The following is a 22,641-nucleotide window of genomic DNA, read 5'->3' on the forward strand; positions in this document are numbered from 1 at the left end:
TGTCCAAAATCTATTGTGATTGCTTTGCATCACTGAACCACTGAGAAGAACTAAACCTTTCATAATTGATCACCCATTCTTGCCATTATTGTGTACAATGTAGTCCTGGTTCTATTTGTTTTGCTCAGCATCAGTTCATGCAAATCTTTCCAGACCTTTCTAAAATTAGTTTGCTCATCATTTTTTATAGAATAATAATATTCCATTATTCTCATATACCACAACTTGTTCATCCATTCCTCAATTGATGGGCATCTACTAATTTTCCAAATCTTTGGAAATCCATGAAAAGAGCTGCTACAAACATTTTTTGCACATGTGGGTCCTTTTCTCTTCTTTATGATTTTGTTGGGATATAGACCCAGTAATAGTACTGCTGAGTCAAAGAGCAAGCACTTATAGCTCTTTGGGCATAGTTCCAGATTGTTCTTCAGAATGATTGGATTATTTCAAAACTTTACCAACAATGCATCAGTGACCCAGTTTCCCCACATTCCCTTCTACATTTATCATTATCTTTTCTTGTCATCTATGCCAATCTGAAAGGTATGAGGTGATACCTCAGAATTGTTGATTTTTTTTTTTTAATGCAAAAACTTTCTGATCAAAGTTTTCTTTTGTTTGCCTCTCATAATAGTTTCTAATTATTCTTTGGTCATAAATTCTTCCTTTTCCCAAAGATCTGATAGGTAAATTATCCCTGGTTGTCCTAATTTGTATATGGCATCATTCTTTATGCCCCAAATCATCTATCCATTTTGATCTTATTTTGGTATGGGATGTGAGATGAAGGTCTATGCCAAGTTATTGACATTTTCCAGTTTCCACAGGAATTTTCATCGAATTGTTAGTTCTTATTAAAGAAACTGAAGTTTGGGGTTTTATCAAATACTGAATTACTATCGGTCTTGATTATTGTGTCATGTGTATCTAATTTATTCCACAGATCCATCACTTTTTTTCTTAGCCAGTGCCAAATGGTTTTTATGAGTGCTGCTTTATAATAAAGTTTTTGGTTTGGTACTGCTAAGCCACCATCTTTTGTATTTTTTTTTTTTGTTTCATTAATTCCCTTACTATTCTTGATCTTTTATTCTTCCAGTTGAATTTTATTATTATTTTTTTCTAGTTCTATAAAATAATTTTTCAGCCATTTGGTTGGTATAGCATTGAAAAAGTAAATCAATTTAGGAAGAATTGTCAGTTTTTTTTTTTTTTTATATCTTCTTGATCTACTCATAAGCAATTGATATTTTTCCAGTTGTTTATGTCTGACTTTATTTGTGTGAGAAGTGTTTTATAATTGTGTTCATATGGTTCTTGGGTTTGTCTTGGCAGGTTGTTGGAATCCTTACTAACTGCTAACTAATTAGAGTTGATCTAATCTTACAAGAAGATGTTTTGGGCAGAACCTGAAACAAGGTACTAAGTAGAACTAATTAATACAAGGCTTGTGTTCACACCTTTACTCATTGGAGTTCAATGAGTTCACACCTCCCTTGAAGCTCTTTGGGCCAGAGAGCACTATGGGAGAAAACCCACAATTCCTCTCTTGAAGGAGCATAAATAGAGCTTCAATGGGCTAATCGAAGAAGTTCTTCAGAGTGAAGAAGCTACAAGTCGAGATTTCACCGGAATGACATGAAGAGTGGAGCTGGCTGGAGGCTGAAGAAAGCAGAGGCAGAGGCTGAAGGACCAGACCTTTGGATTTGGCGACATTTGGAGAGAGCTCTTGGAACCAAGCAGAGAGATAGGCCTCTAAGCTAACCGGGCTATATTGGAGATAATAAAAGATCTGAACTTTTATCACCTGGCTGCGTTTTGAGAAGAAAAAGCTCACCACAGCAGGTAAACCTAAGTATTTTATTTTCTTTACAGTTATTTTAAATGAAATTTCTATTTCTATCTCTTGCTGATGGTATTTGTCAGTAATATATAGAAATGCTAATGATTTGTGTGGGTTTATTTTCTATCCTACAATTTTGCTAAACTGTGAATTGTTTCCAATAGATTTTTGGATGATTTTCCAGTATTCTCTAAGTATATGATCATATCATCTGCAAAGAGTCATGGTTTTATTTCCTCATTGTTTAAATTCCTTTAATTTTCTTTTCTTTTCTTATTGGTAAATCCAACATTTCTAGTACAATATTGAATAAAAGTGGTGATAATGGGCATCCTTTTTCACCCCTGATTGGGAATGTGTTCAGCTTTTTTTCATTACAAATAATGCTTGCTGTTGATTTTAAATAGATACTGCTTATTATTTTAAGGAATGCTTCCTTTATCCCTATGCTATTTAAATAGGAATGAGTGATATATTTTGTCAAAAACTTTTTCTGAATCTATGGAGATTATCATATGGTTTCTGCTGATTTTGTTGTTATGGCCAAGTGGTAATAATTATGATAATTTTTTTTTTTTGGTATTGAACCAGCTGTACATTCCTGGCATAAATCCCACTTGATAAGAGTATTATATTATTCTGCTGGTAAGTTGCCGTAATCTTTTTGCTAATATATTATTTAAAAATTTTACACCAATATTCATTAGGGAGATTGGTCTGTAATTTTCTTTCTCTGTTTTAGTCTTGTTTAGGTGTTAGTACCAAATTTGTGTCATAGAAAGAACATGGTAGTACTCTTTTATTTTTCCAAGAAGTTTACATAGTTTTGGAATAAATGATTCTTCAAATGTTTGGTAGAATTCATCTGTGAATCTATATGGCCCTGGAGATTTTCTCTTAGGGAGTTATTAATGGCTTGCTCAATTTCTTTTTATAAAATAGACGATTTAAGTAATTTGTTTCCTCTTCTGTTAACCTGGACAACTTTTAATTTTGTAATATTCATCCATTTTGGTTAGGTTGTTAGACTTGCTGATGTAAAATTAGGCAAAATGGCTTCTAATTATTGCTTTAATTTCTTTTTCATTGGTGGTAAATTCACTCTTTTCAGTTTTAATTCTGGTGATTTAATTTTTCTTTTTTCTAATAAAATTAACCATTTTTTTTTCATAAAAGCAACTCTTAATTTTATTTATTAGTTCAATAGTTTTCTTAATTTCAATTTTGTTAATCTCTCCTTTGAGTTTCAGAATTTCTAATTTTGTATTTCACTGGGGATTTTTAATTTGTTGTTTTTTTCTATTTTTTTTTTAGTCGCATGCCTAATTTATTGATCTTCTCTTTCTCTATTGTATTCATGTAGCTATTTGGTGATATGAAATTTCCCCTAAGAACTGCTTTGGCTGCATCCCATAGGTTTTGGTATGTTGTTCTTTATTGTCATTTCCTTGGATGAAATTATATATTGTTTCTCTGATTTGTTGTTTGACCCATTCATTCTTTAGAATTAGATTATTTAAATTTCAATTGGTTTTTTGTCTGTTTCCCTGCTCCTTTATTGAATATAATTTTTACTGCATTGTGCTCTGAAAGGAAGCATTTACCATTTCTGCCTTTTTGAATTGGGAGACTTTTATGCTCAAATACACGGTTAATTTTTGTAGCAGTGCCATGTACAGCCAAAAAAAGTTATATTCCTTTCTTTCCCTATTCACTTTTCTCCAGAAGTCTATCATATTTAGGTTTTCTAGATAATAGGTTTCCTATTAACCTCCCTAGTTTTTTTTTTATTGTTTATTTTGTTAGATTTGTCTAATTCTGAGAAGGGAAGATTGAGGTCCCCTACTAGTAAACCTTTTCTATCTCTTTCTGCAATTGGCTTAAAACCTTCTCTAGGAATCTAGGTGCTCAGCACTTGTTGTATACACAATGAGTATCATTGCTACATCATTGTTTATGGTATCCTATTTGAAGATGTGCTTTCCTTCCTTATATCTTTTAATATGTTCTATTTTTACTTTTCCTTTATCTGAGATTAGAATTTCTACCCCGGCTTTTTTTAAAATTTCAACTGAAGCCATTTGCTTTTATTCTGTATGTGTCTCTCTTAGTTAAATGTGTTTCTTATAAAAATATATATTGTAGGATTCTGTTTTTTAATCTACTCTGAAATTTGCTTTTATTTCATGGGAGATTCCATCCCATTCACATTCACAGTTATGGTTACCAGCTCTGTATTTCCCTCCATCCTATTTTTTTCCCTGTATATACTTTTGTTCTTTCTGTTCACCCGGTGCTTAGTTATCTTTTTTTTTTTTATAACCCACTCCGCCCACTATCTTATCTCCCATCATCCCTTTCCCCTTCTCTTATATTGTTTTTTTAACCTCCTCCATCTGCTACCTTATCTTTTATCACCTCCTTTCCCCTTCTCTTACCTTTTCCCATAGAGTTTCTGCCTTCCCTTTTATCCTGCCCCTCTCTTTTCTTTCCCTTTTGTTCTACTACTTCTTTATAGGGTTAGATAAATTTCTATACCCAATTAAATGATTAAGTCTTAGAACCCAAACTGATGAGATCATCCTCCTTCCTTCTTTCCCTTGAATGTAAGAGGTTTTTTGCTCTTCTTCATAGAATGTAATTGTCCCATTAAATCTCCCTTTTCCTCTTTTTTCATGTATGGATCTTTCCCCATTCTTTAATTTCTTTTTCTTTGATGTCATCACATCAGAGTCCATTCACAACCACACCCACAGTCCATGTGATTCCTCCCTCTTGTGCCCTAGTGACAGATACAATTCTCAAAAGTTACAGATAACATTTTCCTGTTTAGGAATGTAAATAGTTTAAAATTGCCTTTATGTGCTTTTCTTGAGTACTGTATTTATAGGTTACATTTTCTGCATAGTTCTATTTTTTTTCAATAGAAATGATTGAAAGTCTCTTACTACATTAAAGCTCCATTGCCTCCCTCGAAAGATGATTCTGAGACTTGCTGGGTGATTAATTCTTGGTTGTTACCCCAGGTCCTTTGTCTTCTGGAATATGATATTTCAGGCCCTCCAATTCTTTATTGTAGAAGCTGCCAGATCCTGGTAATCCTAACTGTTGAGATATTTGAGTTATTTTGTCTGGCAGCTTGCAGTATTTGTTCCTTGAAGTTATAGTTCTGGAGTTTCCCAACAATGTTCCTTGGAGTTTTCCTTGTTGGATATCTTTCTAAAGGTGATGGATATATTCTTTCAATGAGTATTTCCTTCTTTGTTTCTAGAATATTGGGGCAATTTTTTCTTAATGATCTCTTGTAGAATGTTATCCAGACTTTGGTCATGGCCTTCAGATAGGCCAATAATTTTAAAATTGTCTCCTATTGAATCTATTTTCTGGATTGGCTGTTTTTCCAATGAGGTATTCCACATTTTTTCCCTTGTTTTCATTCTTTTTAGTTCATTGCCTAATTCTTGCTGTCTTAGTCATTAGCTTCTATTTCTGTTCTAGTTTTTAATGTGTGAGTTTCTTCAACTATCTTTTGTATCTCTTTTTTTCCAGCTGGTTTATTCTACTGCTTAGGTAGTTGTTTTCTTTACACATATTTTTTCATTCCTTTTCAAAACTGATGACTCTTTCATTTCTTTTCTCATTTTTTTTTATTTCTGCCTCTCTTATTTGCCTTTTGAAGCCTTTTATGAGCATTTCCAAGAAGTTTCTTTGGGCTTAAGACCAATTTATCTCAGTCTTTGAGATTTCTTCTCTTGACATTTTGTCTTCATCTGAGTTTGTGTTTTGTTCTGCTCTGTCACCATAGTAGCTTTCTATGATCAATGCTCTTTTGTATTTCTTGCTCATTTTCTTTCCTTTTCTTTTGGTATTTTATTTTTTAAGGTGGAGCTCTGCTCCTGGGGTAAAAATGAAGTTGCAGCTCTCAATCTTGTCTTTGAGCACAAGGGCCCTTTAGTAGTGGGTAGCTTGACTGCTTTTTCCAAAATAAAGCCTCATTTCCCAGAGTTTGCCTTCTGAGTTGGGACTTGAAACTGCCCCAACTTATTTGCTCCTCTACTGAGCCAGGATTGAGTTTTAGTTGCTGATTTTCTGTGATTAAGAACTTTCAGTGGCTTTCCCATAATCTATGTGAGTTGGGAGAATACCCTTTTACTCCATTGAGACTAACATTTCTTGATGTTTTTAGTTTATTTTGAGCTGGAAAGTGGTTTTATTCCATCAGACTCTGCTCAGAGTCTTGGTTTCATGGCTTAGTTTTCGAGGGAAACTGGGAGAGCTAAAGCAGCTTCCTTGCTTTACTATGCCATCTTGGCTCTACTCCTGGAAGTCTATGGTATATGAATTTAATGGAATATTATTGTTCTATAAGAAATATGAGCAGAATGAGTTCAGAAAATCCTGGTAAGACTTCATGAACTAATGCTAAGTGAAGTGAGTAGAACCAAAAGAACATTGTGCAGAGCAATAGCAAGATTACATGATGATCAACTATTATTGACTTGGCTCTTTTTAACAATGAGGTGATTCAGGGCAATGCAACAGACTTGTGATTGAAAGTGCCATTTACATCCAAAGAGAGAACTATAGATACGAAATGTGGATTGAAGAATAGCATTTTCACTTTTTTTGTTGTTGTTTTTTTAAAATGTTTTTTTCCCTTTTGATCTGACTTTTCTTCTGCAGTATGATAAATATGGAAATGTGTTTAGAAGAAGTGCACACATTTAACCTATATTGGATTGCTTTCTGTCACCATGGAGAGTAGGGGAAAGGGAGAAAATTTTGGAATACGAAGTACTGTAAAGATGAATGTTGAAAATTATCTTTACATTCATTTTGAAAAAATAAAATATTAAAAAATAAAACAAAAAAGTAGTGCTGACAAACATACTTCTTTCAATATAGTTTTTGAAGGATAAGGAAAAATGGGATCAAAACTTCTCATTTTGGATTCTGTGCCTACTAATCCAGGATAAAATCACATTAACTTTTTTGGTTATCCATGTTTTTATGCAGCCTATCTCATGGGAATAACTCTGTAAATGTTAAAAAGCTAATATAAATTCAAACTCTGGGTATTTTTTTTAAAAACATTTTTTCCCCAAAATGTATGTATAGATAATTTTCAACATTCACCCTTGCAAAATCTTGTGTTCCAGAGTTTTTTCCTCCTTTCATTGTACCCATCCTTCTGCTAAATATAATATATGTTAAATATGTGCAATTCTTCTATATATATTTCCACAATTACCATGCTGCACAAGAAAAACCAGATCAAAAAAGAAAAAAAATGAGAAAGAAAAAAATGCAAGCAAATAACAACAAAAAAGTGAAAATACTATGTTGTGATCCACACTCATTCCTCATAATCTTCTCTCTGGGTGCATATGGCTTTCTCCATCACAAGACATTGGAACTGGCCTGAATTACCTTGTTGTTGAAGAGAGCCATATCCACCAGAATTGATCCTCATATAATCTTCTTGTTGCTGTGTACAACATTCTCTTGGTTCTACTCACTTCCTTTATCATCAATTCATGTAAGTTTCTGCAGGCACTTCTAAAACCATCCTGCTGATCATTTCTTATAGAATAATACTATTCCATAAAATTCATATATCATAATTTATTCAGCCATTATTCAACTTATGGGCATCCACTCAATTTCTAGTTCCTTGTTGCTACCAAAAGGGATGCTAAACCATTTTTGCAGATGTAGGTAGTTCCTTTCCCCTTTTTAATAAACTTTTTGTGATATAGGTCTAGTAGAGACACTGCTGGATCAAAAGGTATGTGCAGTTTGATAGCCCTATGGGGCATAGTTCCAAATTGCTCTCCAGAATGGTTGGATCATTTTAGAAATCCACCAAAAATGTATTAGTGTCCCAGTTTTTTCATATTCCTTCTAACTTTCATCATTAACTTTTCTTTTCATCTTAGATAATCTGAGAGGTATATAGTGGTATCTCAAGAACTCTGGGTGTTTTTAAGATTTGAAGGGAATCACAATCTAATTTTAGGTTTACTGAGCTTGAACTTTTTCCAGGATAATCATAACTTATATTTATATAGTGATTCTTGTTACAAATAATAATACACATGTATTTTCAGTTTTTTCAACTTTGTGTAGGGTTTTCTTGCAAAGATAGTAAAGTGGTCTGCCATTTCTTTTTCTAGTTCATTTTACAGATGAAGAAATTAAAGCAAATGGGATTAAATGTCTTGCTGAGGGCAAGCCAGTTGACTGAGGATGGGTTTGACCTTAGGAAGATGAATGTTCTTGACTCCAGTGTCAGAGTTCTAGCTACTGTGCCATCTAGCTGCATCTTCCTTCTTGCATGTTTCCCTCTTTCTCTCCCTCCCCCCATCCCTCTCCAACCATCTAGTCTAGAATTATTCTGCTTCTAAACTAATTGGAAATGTCTACCTTATATCGAACAGATGGGAAACAATCTAAGGATTAGCATACCCCAACTTATCTTAAAAAATGTGGGTTTTGGCTGCATTAATGGCCCTGATTTCTAGGATCTTTGAGATTTTCTGAAATAAAGGAAGAGTATTAATGATGGATTAGCATAATTTGGATATTGAGTTGAAAGGATAGCTCATGTAGGATTACTGATCTATATGCCATCCTAATTCTGTGGCTAGAAGCTCATTTCAGTCTTAGACTCTCCCACATATTGGGTAAATCACCAATCTGTCCTGATCCTCAAGGGATCCAAGGATATCCTTGTCTTTCAGGTAAAGATAATTCTAAAGTACCCATTCCCCCTTTTCCTCGCTCGTCTCCCTTCCTACTCATAAGTTTGCATATCTCAAGTTAAGGCATGAAAACCTTGCCTTGTGCAAGTTAAAACACATTCAACTAAAGAGCCTATTGCTTTCAGTCTTGATTTTACCAATCTAGTTCTTTAGAACTAGAACTCTTTAAAGCTAGGAACTAACCCTCAGAATGATGCTTTAGGACAGTGGTATTAAACTCAGATAAAAATGGGGGCCACTAATCGATACCAAAAATCCTTGTAGGAGCTTATTGACTTACTTTAAAATGTAATATTATCTATATCTTATTGTATTTTTATATATTTTGTTAACTATTTCCTATTTATACCATAATCTGAGACACATTCAACCTTCTATTTGACACCTTGACTTTAAATCACTTTCTTCTTAGTTCTCCTATGGCTTAGGTAGGAAAAAATGTTTTTTCCTCATTACTCAGATGAAGAAAGTGATGTTCTGAGAACCTGATTGATACACAGCTAGTGAGTAAGGCAAAAGTAAAGTTTAAAAATGATTGAAAAAAAACCCCAACCATCTTGACTCTAGATTCAGCATTCTTTCTATTGTGTCTCCATGCCTTTATAAGCCCTTTGCTTATAGTATTTCATTTTATCTTTGCAACAACCCAGAAAGGCAGGTAGTGTTAATACTGTATAATCAATCAATCAACCAAAATTTATTAAGCACTTATTATGCTCATAACACAGTGCTAGTTGCCAAGGATATATAATGCTCAATTCCTTTTCTCTTGAGATAATAAAATAGGAGTTCTTGGTAGGGTCACTAAGTCATTGAGTGTATTTGTAAAAGGCCCACTTTTATATGTATAAATATCACTTCTGGCCCAAGTATTGCTCCACAAATCTGCTATACTTTTCATTACTGGGTATTATTGAAAAATGAAGAACACATTATTTATTTCCTTTGGGTTCTATGAATAAGGGAATAATCCATACCCAGCAAGTTTTCTTCTTAAATCAATCCATCTCCCATTTCTCTTTTTCTCTTAGGACAGAAACAGTGTATTATTGTAGAAAGAGCACTGTATTTTGAATATGAGGTTTTAGTTCTGATTTGTGATTTTGCCTTTCCAGCTAACAAAATGTGCAACCTCTGAAAGGGTCAATCACCCAACAAACCTATTACTATATACAAGGCATTTAAAGACCCTTACTTTCCTGACTTTCTCTTTAGATAAGTATTTTATTATATTATAATTAATGTCAAACTTGAGTTGATATTGAATTTCAAAGGCAATGTAAGATAGTAGAAAGAATCAAGAAAAAAGGGATCAAGATAACCTGATTTCTTATGGTGGCTTCACAATTTACAATTTTATCCTGAGTGTTGACTTATTCTTTCCCAGCTTCCAGTTCTTCATCTGGAAAATAAGCCCCAAATGCCTTCTCTGTGAATGTGACTATGCTTTGGAAATGATAAGCACTGTGCAAATTTAAGGGGTTATTATTAATATAATGAGTTATGCCTGTGTCCTAGATTTCCCTTTGTACTTCCAACAGGGCAGAATATCTTGCTGCAGTGTTCGTTAATTTCTCTCTTCTCCAACAGTGTTTGCATTAAATAAAAGCATAGAAAGAGATTACAGAGACAATAGAAGAATGCATGGCAGCTGGTGTCTCCTCTTAGATTTAGGACCCCAGGCCTTTGAGTTTATTAAGAGTAAATTTCACACAAATCCTGAGCCAAAGTCTCACCTTTCAGCTCAGATACTTACTTGTCCCAGAACAGTTGTAAATTAGCATGGATAACAAAGAAGCCACTGTGAAGCATGAAATCAAATGGCTGGTGCAAGGTTCTGAACCTGTTCTTGGGCTCTATAAATGCCTTCCAGAGGACACTAGGTATACCAGCTGTGAAAGACAAACACTTCTGTCAGTGAGAAAACGACACGTATGAGATTGTTTTACTTAAGAATAAAACCACTTTGGTTGCATTCCCAAGATCAGTGGCATTTTCCTCAGTTTCATTAATGTGTAGGAAATGAAAATGATTCTCTGGATTAATAATTGTGGCAAGAAGTTGTGTTTACATGCAAATAAACTGACCACCTTGGTAGGCATGGCTGAGAGTGGGTAAGGAAATAAAGGAGGAGGAGAAAAGAAGAAAGAAAGAGAAGGAAGAAAGGAAAGAGAATTAAAAGGAGAAAAAAGTTTCTTCAACTCTTCTCTTCCCCATGAAAACACTCTCTTCATTGTTAAGTAACTGTCAAGAAAACTAATAGTCTTTCTAGTGCTTCCTAAAACCTCTCAAAGGCAGCCCTGTTGATGGACATTAGCGGGGTCCAGGATGAATGCCCTGGTGCCACATCCTTCCCTCCTTCTCTCCCTTCCTCTCTTTCTCCCTCCTTCTCTCCCTCCCTCCCTCTTTCCCTTCCTTCCTTCCTTTCTCCCTCCCTCCCTTCCTTCTTTCCTTCCTTCCTTCCTCTTTCCCTTCCTTCCTTCTTTCCTTCCTTCCTCCCTCCCTCCCTTCCTTCCTCCCTCCCTCCCTCCCTCTTTCCTTCCCTTCTTTTCTTCCATTCTGAGGAAATGGGAATTTATATTACATAGATGTCAAAAGAGAGGTACATGGTAGGTGTGAGCCGGCTGAAACAAAACAAATGCAAAGTTTGAGAGAATTGGAGTAATGGATATCATGTCTGTAAAATATGCAATATATAAAAAGATGGCTAGTAAGGTTGTGAGAGAATGGAATATTATTTGGATACCCAGAATACTGTACTGTATCCTATTAGATGAAAACAAAGAAGGACATTGGATGATTGGCTCAAATTCTTTTGGTTAACATGAGATGATAAAGCTGAATATTGTATAAGATGGCAGGCTTGGGCAGAAATTCATCAATGCATTGGGGGATTTTGCAGGGAGGAAACTTCCTCAATCAATACAGATTGGCAACTATTTTAGAATTTATAGTCTTAGAGGAGACTCAGGGACATTTCCCAAGATTATCCAACTAATATGTGTTAAAATAGAGACAGTCTTAAATCTCTCTGTCTCTTTCTCTTTGTTTCTGTCTCTCTCTGTGTCTCTCTCATCCTAAATAGTTCCACCCATACTCTCAAATGTCTCTTTTAACTCTGTATCTATTGGGAAAGGACTAAAGAAATCCAGGGAATAAGAAATGGAAAGGGAGTATGGGGCAGCCAGAGAGTAGAATAAAAAACAAACGAAGAGGACATCATAAGGAATAAATACTGTAGCATATTTCAGAGGCCTTAGAAGATACCATTAGCTTTGGCTAGCAGTGATCTTTAGAAACCTTTCTAACAGTTCCCATAGAATATTCAAAGGCAGTTATGACCTCTTCTCTGTCCTCCTGTCTTTTGAGGCACTCATGAGGTTGGAACCCAGTTATGTGCCAGAAGACATAATGGAAATGGAATTCAGGTTAATTAGTTTTCAGATCTGAAAAAGGAAATGTTAAACCACCCCAGTAACTTTGCCAAGAAGAATTGGACACATGAAATGACTGAACACCCCCAAATTTTCAGATGAAATCTCTTTAAGACAAATCCTCTGTCTCAAAATGAAAATGCTCCAACATATTTCAGAGGTTTAGAGACAGTACCTTGGTCTTCTTCAAGGCATGGAACACACCAAAATTTCCCAATCACTGGAAGACTACTCAAATTGCTATAGCCTTTCTCACCAGACTATCCAGATTACATGAGGAATTTCCCTTCATTTCTTTCTAAATGAAGTGCTTTCAAATCTTATTCTGCTCTGGTTGAAGATGTTTAATAATATTTAAGCCTGTAAGATATGCTGCTGGGAACTGCTTGGCCCAGGGAACAGAAGACAAAGACAATTAGGTATCATGAGAATCTGTGATAGTGATTTATGTTGAAGGTCTGAGTTAGTTACTATGACCTCAAGGTAGGTATTGCTGTTTACTGTCAATCTTTTAGAGATTGGATGAATATCTGTTCTGCTTTTCTACTTCCCCAAACAGAGTGTAAAGTTGCCCTAGCAACAGAAAATTCACCCAACATCAGAATCTAAGCAGCAACCCCCTACTATCAAGCCTGCGAAATTGAGGCCCTCACCTACTCACGAGTTATCACGTTATGATTTATACTGATATTATATTTATTCTCCCAGGTTTTTCCAGCTTACATTGAAGCAAATAGTGTTTTATTTTATACTAACTTTTTATTTCAAAGATCAAAACAAATGTCTCCTCTTTGGAAAACAAAGGAGCTGCAGGGCAAGAGACTTAGGAGTTGAGTCAAAAGTGTGTGTGTGTGTGTGTGTGTGTGTGTGTGTGTGTGTGTGTGTGTGTACAAGTGTATGCATGCCTAGAATGGTGGTGTTCCTGATAAGAATCATAAGAAAAGAAGGAATATTGTGAGTTGATATTCTTTAAAATATGTATTTTTGAGGCAGCTGGTAGGCAGTAAGTGAATAGAAAGCTATACTCAGAGTCAGGAAGATCAGAATTTAAATCCTACTTGAGACATTTACTAGTTGAACAATGCTATATAAGTCATTACTATTTTACCCACTTTACTTCCTAGGATGGTTGTGGTGATAGAATGAAAGAGTCATTGTAAACAAACAACAAACAAAACTTTGCAAAAATTAAAAGTCTATATAAGTGGTAGCTATTACTATTTATTATTTTTATTATTATTTGATGGGTCTGTCTGTAAAAGCCTATATACTTAGCTATCTCAGATATGATCACAATGGAAAGAGTATTGGAGTTGGACTTAGGATTGTGTGGGTTCAAATCTTGCCTCTGATACTTGTTAACCATGTGACCAGAGATAAGTCATTTTATTCTGAGACTCAGTTTTCTCATTTGTAAAAAGGAGGTTAGTTCCAACTATAGTTATTCTATAGGCTCCAATTAGACAATGTATTTTTGAAGGCCAAAATTAGAGTGTGCTATAAAGAGCTGTAATTATTGCTCAATCAATAGATAAGATTTATTTAGCACCTAGTATGTGCCAGAAACTGTGTTTCATCATTGACTATATAAAGAAAGCAAGAACTTATATAATATCTTGTAGTTATGACAAATGAGTCATTTGTAAGGCACTTAGTAGGGTGCCTGGAACAAAGCAGGTGACTAATAAATGCTAGTTCCTTTTTCTCTTTCATTTCTTGTTGTCTATAATTGCTGGGGGGCCAGAAATAGAGAATAGGGAAGATTAAATATATAGGTAATATTAACTATTTTGTTGATTCATTTCCAGGCAGAAATATAGGGCTTAGGAAATTGAGTAAAAAAATCATATATATTTATTAAAGAGGAACATTTGTTAAGAGTTGGGCTTGCCCTTTGAAAAGGAGACCATTTCTATTAACTCCTATATTTGGCATAGAGTTTGATAGGCAGAGGGGAGAACATTGCTCCAAGTCCCCAAACAGAATTGGAGGCTTTAAGATATTGAACTTGACTAGACCATTTAGAAATTTGTGGGCAGGGTTTAAGGATTATCTTGTAAAGTCTCAGACCTTCTGAAGTTTTTTTCCCCCTGAAATTCAGAGTATTGGGGGCCATCTTGTTTACCTTTTCTAGGAGTACGTGTATTGTTAGGGGTGAAAGGATAGAGAGAGGTAGGAAGTCCTTGGCAATTCAGTGGTTTCCAAGAAGAAGATACAATCTTGACTTTTTACTCTTTTTCATCTCAAGTTTGATCAATAGCCAAATCTGCTGATGTTGCTTTCATTCTTTTGTCTCTGTCCCCTTCTATTCACTCAAAAGATGAACAACCTAGTTTTGGTCTTCATCATCTTTCCTTTAGACCATGAGCTCTCCAAAAATAAACAACACACTTCTATGTTTAAGTTGCAGAATTTTCTTTTTTCCATCACTGTCTTAAGTCTAGATAATCAACAAAACAATAAATCAAGCTGTGATTTGTAGCATTGATTTTTGAGTTGTAAATGCTCACACTGAAAATTTAACAATCAGCATTCATGAGTTGGCTGGCTCTAGCACACACCTGGATTGGATTCTTAGTTTTGAGTCTGTCTCTTCTTCTACCCATCCTCCACACAGCCGTCAAGATAATCTTCCTAAAATACAGGGTTGACCATTTAACTTGTGCTCATTAACCTCTAGTGGTTCCAGGATAAGATACAAATTCCTCAACTTGGCATTTAAAGCCCTTTATAATCTGACTTCAGACAACATTTCCGGGCTCATTGAACATTACTGCCCTTTGTATCTGCTAGCCAAGTTTGCCGACTCTCTGTACTCTGACATTAGGAGTTCTGTGCCTTTTCAGAGCTGTTTCTGCTGCTATAAAGTGCTACTTCCTCTTAGACTTTTTAGCTTCTTCTAGCTCAGTTTATGTGCTGCCTCAGATAGCAAGCCTTTTTGTTCTCTTCAATTGTTGGTGCTGTCACCCTTCTCGAACAATCACATATTTTCATATCTGATTAAATGTTATATCTTTCCTAGAGGATCAAATCTCCTTGAATACAGGAAGAGCTTTTCATTGTCTCTGCATTTCCAGTACCTTGGACAGCACCCTATAATTCTGTGATTAATTCTTGTTAGAGTTGGACCTTACATGGTGGGTTGAGGAGAAACCTGAAGTCTCTCTTAACACAATAATAGCTATTATATCTCTATCCTATTAAGATTTCCCAATCATTTTACATATATTATGTCATTTGACCTTTGTAACAATCCTAGGAGATAGGAATCAGCTGAGAGAAGTTAAGTAATTTGTCATAGAGCACACAGCTAGGATATTTCTGAGGCAATATTTGAATTTATGTCTTTCTGACCAACGGTCCAACACTTATTCCACCATACCACCTAGCTCTTTCCTTTTTTGGTACATTTCTAATGGGCATTTTAGCACTATACTTTAAAAAGATGAACAAAAAACATTGATTAATTTCTTATATAAACCAAGATTTTTGTTAAACTCTGAAATATACATAGAAGAGTGACAGAGTACCTGTTCTCTAATACATAAAGGAAGGTTCAGTCATAACGATGTTCCTAAGGATGATGCTTTGGTGAGATGAGATTCTAGAGGTTTAGAAACCATTTAGGTTTCATTGGGAGGGTAGTCAGCATTGTCTGTAGAATATAGTTGTAAAGCAGATAGTAAGGCCCAGGGGGCCTTAGGATGCAGTTCCAAGTAGATAGGAAGTTCAGGTCATCTGTCATATTATTAGAGGGATTTTACTTGGTGATTCCATGCTCATCCATGAAGTATGAACAGTCATGTCTGTTTATTTAGAAGTGTGGAGTGAGGGACCAAATGAGTCTTGTATACTACTATTTTAAATAATATTTTATTAGGGGTAATGTAGTGGGTAGAGCACCAGCCCAGCATTCAGGAGGAACTGAGGTCAAATCTGACCCCAGACACTTAACATTTCCTAGCTATGTGATCCTGGGCAAGTCACTTAACCCCAATTGCCTCAGGGAAAAAAAGCCAAAAAAATCATATTTTATTTTTCCAAGTACATGCAAAGATAGTTTTCAACATTCATCTTTTATTGTATTTTATTTTGTCGAGGCAATTGGGGTTAAGTGACTTATCCAGGGTCTCACAGCTAGTAAGCATTAAGTGTTTGAGGTCCGATTTGAACTCAGCATCTCTTGAGTTCAGGGCTAGCACACTATCCCCCATAACATCTAGCTACTCCAAACATTCATTTTTGCAAGGTCTTATTTTCCAAAAAATTTCCCTTCCTTTCTTCCACGTCTGCCCTCTCCCCTCAGATAGCAAGCAATCTGATATAGTTTAAATATGTGCAATTCTTCTAAACATATTTCCATATTCATCATACTGTGCAAGAAAAATGAGAAAAGGGAAAAAAGCATGAAAAAGAAAAAAAAGTGAAAATACAATGTTTTTATCCACGTTCAGTCTCTGTTGTTCTCTCTCTGGATGTGGTTGACATTTTCCATCACAAGTATATTGGAATTGCTTTGAATCAGCTCATTTTTGAGAAGAGCCAAATCATCACAGTTGATCATCACATAATTTTGTTGTTGCTGTGTATAATTTTTTTCTTGGCTCTATTCACTTCACTTCGTATTAGTTCATGTAAGTCTTTCCAGGCTTTTCTGAAGTCAGCTGATCATTTTTTATAGAACAATAACACACTATTAAATTCATATACCATCACTCATTCAGTCATTCCCCACTGATGGGCATCAACTCAATTTCCAGTTCCTTGCTACTACAAAAAGGACTGTTATAAACATTTTTGCACATGTGGGTCCTTTCTTCTCTTTTGTGATGTCTTTGGGATACAGATCCAGTAGAGATACTGATGTGTCAAAGGGTATACATAGTTTTTATAGTCCATTGGGCATAGTTCCAAATTTGTCAATCGTTGTTGAAAAGGGAGAGACTAGAGTAGAATGATGACTCTTGGATTGGGATATTTTTCTTCCTTTCTTTGATGATTTCATGGAAAGCTATCTTGAATTTATGTATTTACTAGTATTCTATTTCCATTTTCTTTCCAGGAATGCCTGTCTAATGTAGGGGATTCATGACGTAATCATGGTCATAACACCCATACTGGTGGGAGTGAGATCGATTTAACATGAGCTTGTTCTATAGAAAGAAGGGTAAATTAGTCAATACAAATATTGATTAGGAAAAATGAACTGAAGCAAATAAATAACAGGAAATCTGGAGACTTAAAAAATTATATTGCGAATCAGGGATAAATGGGAGAGAAGGATTAGTATCATTTTCCCCAAGCTTTCCATCTCTAATCTTGAATTATCCTTCTGCTTCATTCCATTTATCCAGTCAACTAGCAAATTCTATCAATTTTTCTTCTAAAACATCTCAGATATCTCCGCCTTACTCTGTCTTCTCCATTGCTCAAATAATGGTGCATCACAGCAGGGAGAGATTATATTTGAAGAAGCTTTCTGTCAGTGAAATCCAAAATAGAATGAGCTGAGTCCTAGGCTATGGCTTTGGAATCACTAATTATTAGGTTTGGAACCATAGTACAGAAGATCATTGTCTAAGATCCCTTTTATTTATAAGATTCTACAAAAAGAGAACCTTGTGGGGGTGGGGGGGAAGGGGTTAAATTGTGCAGTGGATAGAGAACTGGTCCTGAAATCAGGAGGATCTGAGTTCAAATCCTATCTCAGAAAATTTAACTAGCTTTGGGTCCTGGGCAAGTCACTTAACTCCAAATGCCTCACAAAAAAGAGGACCTGAACATTTCAATAATCAACTAGCAATTTTTATAGTTTTGCTTCAATATAACTAAAATGTTCTGACATCCAGAGTTATCCAAAAGAGGAATGGACTGCCTCAGAAGGTACCTGGCTTTCCTCTTTAGAGATCTTTAGATGAAAGTTAGATGTCCATTTGTCTGGCAAATTGTAGTAGAATTCTTATTTAAATTTAAGTTGGATCAGATGGTCTTTGAAGTCCATTCCAACTTTGAAATTCTGGTACTTATATTGTTAGTCTTTTTTAATCTGTCATCTTTCCCTTCCTTTCTTCCTTCCTTCCTTCCTTTCTTCCTTTCTTCCTTCCTTCTCTTCCTTCCTTCCTTCCTTCCTTTTTTCCTTCCTTCCTTCCCTCCTTCCTTCCTTCCTTCCTTCTTTTCTTTCTTTCTTTTTCTTTCATCTCTATCATTTGTCTAGTCTTTTGATTGGTGAAAAATTAAGGAAAATCTGATCTATGGTTCTTCTGGTATAGTGAACTGCTAATGAAAAAAATTGCTTTGCCAATTCTGATCTTTGAGGGTTGCCTGGAAATCATGAGAACAGTGACTCACTTAGACAGTACATTTCAGAGGGGAAAACTAGTACATAGGCTTTGGCTCCAAAGCTAACTATCTATGTGTCATGTTATTTCTTTTACAATTTATGGAAGAATATTTTAATACATATGTGTACTTTTTACTGAAATAAAATTTTCTTTGAAAGTCCATGTGCTTGTTAGTCCTCATTAAAAATCTCTCTTAAGGAAAAAAAACAAGTACACACAATGTTTTTTCCTCTTCATCAATTTAGCTTGATAAGTATCTATTATAGAGTAAAGCCAACAAGCATTTATTAAGTGCTTTCTGTGTTGCACTATGTTAAGTACTAGAAATAGAAATACAACAAGAAACAAAAAAATCTATAAGGACCTTCCATTCTCTTAGGGGAGGATAGTGCATACAAGGGAGCTGAAAAGAAGAGGAGATTCAGGATCCAGGGAAGAAGGCATAGCTAGAATTTTATGTAGATGAGGTAGCAGTGTTTCAAAAAGAGCAATAAAGACGTCATTGGTCCAAGTGTCCTTCTTAAATTGGAGATTCTAAGAACCAGTCAATCAGAGGGAGAGGCCATGTAGTAGAGCTTCCTTCCAATCTGAGAAGTGGTCCAAGGGTGTAGTGAGCTTCCTCTTTGAAGGATGAAGAAATTTCTCAGGACTGGTAGAGAAAGTTTTGTACAGATGAGTCAGCAGTGCAGCCTAGAGAAGGATGAAGATGACAAATTGCCCACTTTTAACTCAATTCAACTCAGTACAATAGAATTCAATTCAGCAAACATTTATTAAGGACAAACCATAAGTCAGGCATTTTGTTAGATCCTGAGGAAACTAAGCTTACATTCTAGGGCAGAAGAAACTGCATAAGTACAGATAAATAAACACAGAATATGTGCACAATAAATAAAAAGCAGTTTTAAGAGGAGGAGAATTAAAAACTGAGTGAAACAGGAAAAGTCTCTTAAAAGGTCTTTGACTGAAGGAGATGGCATTTGAACAGAGCTGTGAAGGGAGAGAGTGGTTCCAATAGACAGAAGTGAGGAGGAAAGGTATTCCAGCCATGAAGATCATCACTGAGAAAGGATGGAATATTGAGAATGTGTAACAACAAGTAAGCCTGTCTGGCTGAGAAAAGAAGGATAGGTCATCAATCTAGAAAGATAGTTCTGATCCAGAAATATCTGAGGTAAAGGGAGTGTTGGGCTATTACAAAGCTTGTTTAAACCCTTATGGAGTGTTTATACATTTCTGGCAGAGGAAGTGATTTCAATGAATTTGAAAGAGATGGAAGGCATTATTGTAATGCTATTTCCCCCTGGAGGTGGATAATTGGACAATAAAGTACAAAGGCTACTTTTTTTGGGGGGAGAGGGGGAGTCATCACATTTTTTTTTGATAAAGTTTATCTGTATCATTTCTGAATCTTGAAAAAAGTAAATATCTTTCTTTCTTTCTAATAACATTATGGATTTTTTTGCCTTCCTGGTTTTCCTACTTATAGCACATTTTCTCGAATCAGTGTCTTCTTCAACTGAAACAGACCTCGGAGGTCATTTTCTCCAACCTCTACAAAGTCTTGCTCCTTGTTGCTTATTTTCCTCAACAACCCTCAGCATGGTTTGATTTTGACTGACACTGAAAGGAAAACATTGAAACATGACTGAAAGGGATTTGAGCCTGTTATTTCTGAGCTCAGCAAAAGCCAGAGAGTGCAAGCAATTTGAGGAGAGGAGACTTTCTTTGGGAGATTTCCTGATAAGCAGCAGGACTTTTAGATGTTGTTTATCCAACTGGAAAATCCATATTTTGTGAGGCTTCTTCACCCTGCTGTTTTTAATTCAATGGCTTTTGCAGAAGCAATTTCATTGTTCTGTTGGGTGACACACCCTTAACCCCCACCAACACCCTCTCACTGAAATGGGATCAAGTGTCCAATGTCCTATTCCATTTAAATCATTTTTGGACCAGCATAAAAATGGATTGGAATTGTACTAAGAGAGAAAGAATGATGGGTGGACCTTGAGGGACTTTCCATTGTATTAATTATATTTCTTTGTCCCCTAGGACCCTCTCCAAAGACCTATATTTTCAGAAGGAAAACTCCAGTGCCTTTTTGCCCTCTATAAAACAGTGAGATAAGTTTTATAAAATCAAATCAACAAGAATTTCTTAAGTATTTACTATACATTAAATGCTAGGATTCAGAGGCAGCTTGGTATACTGAAAAAAACATGCAGAGAACCAAGTTCTTAGATCGCTTCTCACAGTTACTGCATGATCTTGAATAATTTATAAACCTCTCTGGACTTCAGATTCCTCGTATGTAAAATGAAGGAATGAAACATATGGCCACTGATATCCCTTCTAATTAGATATAGTTTTTAACCTTCAGGATTCAGGAACCTTTTTTTTTTTTAACATATTCATTTATTTATTGTTTTAATTTACTTTAAATTTTCATTATTTTTTCAATATCATTACAGATAATTACATTGCAATGTGATTAGCTTTTGTTGTAATCCTACTTGTTTTATGTTATGCATTTAAACTGTCATTGTGCGGTCTATATGCTAACCACACTTACTACCAAAAGGACACATGGAAGAAAATGGTTAAATAGAATACCCTTGACCTGCACCTATGAGCCTCTACTCAAGAGCCTGCCTGGGAGACAGAGAAAAGAGATTTGATGAGGAAATTCATTTCACTTCCATAGGTTTACTATTAACTGCTCTGAGAGCAAAAACAAAATTTAAAAAGCTCAAGGAAACATACTATTGCTTTTTGGATCCATTGGCTTTCCCCCTTTACTTTATAAAAGTCAACACCTTTCTTGGGAAAGTGCCAGATTGATAATACATGTGATTGAGGTTGTTTAGCCACTAAAACATTCTGGAGATCAATAATTAAGCTGGAAGGGATCTGGAGACACCATGTATCCTTACTTCAAGGCAAGAGTATGATTTGAATAAACTCCAAGGAAAACTTTCCCACCCTTTCCTGTAATGAAAGACTTGTGAAGTTTCTAGTCTTATGTGGCTATCCAGAAAACCTATAACTTTAGACTACTTAAATGGGAGTACATTACTCAAGGTGAGAGAAGAGACTGTCTTGATGTGCTCTTCTTGGTTCAGAAGAAATTTTGGAATATTGTGTTTAATTCTGACCACTCATTTTAGACATTGATAATCTAAAGTATGTTTGGAGAAAGGTGGCCATGATATTGCATGTAGAGATCATGCCAAGACGTCATAGAAAGATTGGTTAGGTTAGCAAGAATATTTGCAATGTTTGGTTTAGAAAGAAGAGTTGTAGGGGATACGTGTTAGAGGGAATCTATCCAATATTGGGGTTTTCAAGTATTTTGAAGGGTTGTCATGTGGGAAAGTGATTCTTTTTGTTTTAAGGTGGAAGCTTCAAAGAGACAGAATTCAATGCCAAGGAAAATGTTTTAATAATTAGATCTATCCCTGAAGGGGAATGAGCTTTCTTGGTAGTCAGGGAGTTAGTCATTACATGAGTTCTTTTGACAGCACAAATTGGCCATGTAGGAGTGATGTTGTAGAGGAATTTTAAGTTCATTATGGAATTGACCAGAGAATCCCAAGTTCAGGAATAGAGACTGTTCTTGTGATTTCACTGATAATGAGAGCTTTCAGATGAGAACTTTCCTCTACCAATGCAAGTTGGCACTCTCTCTTTAATTTAATTCTCTGGATTAAGAGAATAATCCAGAATTTTGACAGGTTTTATGAATTGCCCAGTATAGCCAGAATGTATCAAAGGTGAGACTTGAACTCAAGTCCTTCTGGGTCCATGATTTCTCTAATCACAGTGCAATTCTGCCTTACCAGATGACCATTCAAATGTGAAATTCTATGATTCTGGTATAGAGTCTACAAAGAAAGATGCTATAATGGTATTGTTATATTATTAGATCTTCCAATTTTTTCAGGAAGAAAGTTCTTCTTAGTGTCTGATCCCTCTGATACAGCAAGTCAGTTCTATTGCTTTGTGTTCTGTCTATACTGGATGCATAGACTTGTTATGAATAATAATTTGTTATGTTATTTTCCACTTAATTTTATGATGACCTTCTCTACCTTGACAAAAAACTGTGATATGGTAGAAACTGCAACAACAATACTGGCTCTGAAGACAAAGTGTCTATATTTAAATTCTTCCTCTAATGCTAATTGCTTGTGCAAATAATTTCAATTCTTTTTCTGGGCCTCAGTTTATTCATTTTTAAAGTGGAGTTTTGGATT

This window comes from Antechinus flavipes, chromosome 2, assembly GCF_016432865.1.
Source record: "Antechinus flavipes isolate AdamAnt ecotype Samford, QLD, Australia chromosome 2, AdamAnt_v2, whole genome shotgun sequence".
NCBI lineage: Eukaryota > Metazoa > Chordata > Mammalia > Dasyuromorphia > Dasyuridae > Antechinus > Antechinus flavipes.